Source organism: Acomys russatus, chromosome 4 (genome assembly GCF_903995435.1).
Source record: "Acomys russatus chromosome 4, mAcoRus1.1, whole genome shotgun sequence".
NCBI classification, from domain to species: domain Eukaryota; kingdom Metazoa; phylum Chordata; class Mammalia; order Rodentia; family Muridae; genus Acomys; species Acomys russatus.
Genome location: NC_067140.1, coordinates 15034191 through 15035553, shown reverse-complemented (window position 1 = coordinate 15035553; position 1363 = coordinate 15034191). Strand labels below are relative to the sequence as shown.

General features: G+C 50.3%; 1 non-coding gene across 1 annotated transcript; it reads left to right on the top strand.

Moving 5' to 3' along the window:
* The first annotated feature begins 274 nt into the window (after positions 1-274).
* LOC127188689 (small nucleolar RNA SNORA48) lies at positions 275-417 on the top strand. The gene has a single exon (XR_007830548.1). It is a non-coding gene; the product is annotated as a small nucleolar RNA SNORA48 (small nucleolar RNA).
* Positions 418-1363: the final 946 nt, after the last annotated feature.

The window sequence follows — 1363 nt, the reverse complement described above, 5'->3', positions numbered from 1 at the left end:
CACGCAACACACATACACGTAGTTGAAGGGGGCTATAGAGATGGCTCAGTGGTTAAGAGCACTAACTGCTTCTGAAGAGGACCTGGGTTTGGTTCCCAGCACCCAATAAGACAGTTCACAGCTGTCAGCGAGTCCAGTTCCAGGGTATCCAATGCTCTCTCCTAACCTCCATAGGTAACAGGCATAAGCATGGTGTACAGTCATACGTGCAAGCAGAACATTCAACACACGACATAGAATAAATATATCTTAAAAAAATAAACATTCCCACCCCCACCTCTGGCAATGGGCAAAGAGACACTTGTTGGTGGTGGTGTTCTTGTATCAGTCAGGGGCAGAGAAGATGGCAGTCCTTTGTTCATCCTGGCTTGATGCTTGGCTTGGTGGCCAAAGCTGTCTTATGCCTGGGACCCATAGACATCAAATCAAATCAGGTCAAATGCAGGCAGTGCAGCACAGGAGGAGGAAGACAGCAGAGACCTGCAGACCATGATACCACCCGCAGACCTGCCCTCCGGCACAAGGCCCACACAGGTGGCCACAGAGAGCCACTTGCCACACAGCATGGATGGAGGATGTCACCCAGGGGCAAGCCACATGACCAGCCTGCACCAGGAGCCACCACAATATGCGAGTGTAGGCTTTGAAATTGTACTTAATTTGGGGTTCTTTAATGCTTCTACCTCCCTTCCAACCCACCCACCCTAGAGAGGAGAGAAAAGAGGCTAACGGGAACAGTAGGCCGTTTTAGACTCAGTTCCTTGGAGCGATTCCACTCTTCAGCATCAGGATTCTAGCAGACCCGCTAGACAGCAAAGCAGCAATTCAGCAAAGGCGACTGCAACCGCAGTGGCTGGAATCCAGAGCAGCAGCTGGAACCTGGAACCTTGAAGTGTTCTCTGGAGCATTTCTCTCTAGGAGTGTCTCTCGAAGTGATCAACACCCAAGCAACGTGAAGTGATAGGAATCCAAAAGTCACGCCTCTGGTTTGGGGCTCATATATATCTCCTTTCAGTCCCGTACTAGGATGTTTGTCAGCTGGCAATGAGCATGCTCCCGCAAGAGGCAGTTCCTCTTCTAGTGGCCAAACACCATGTGTCCTCTCATAAGTCTGTTTCCAGTGAACAAACACCGCACACTCTCACACAAGTCTGTTTAATATCCCACACTTGGGATCAAAACAAAACCATGTTTATATCCACTACATGCAAGTATGGTGTGTGGTGGTCAGATGAGAGAGAAAGAGAAGTGGGCAGCTTGAGAATTTTGAAGAGAGATGGCACTGGGCACTTGAGGGTGGAGAGGACTCTGTTGTGAGGGGCTAGTCCCACCACCTGGGGCCATGGTGAGGTGCCAGTCTGAG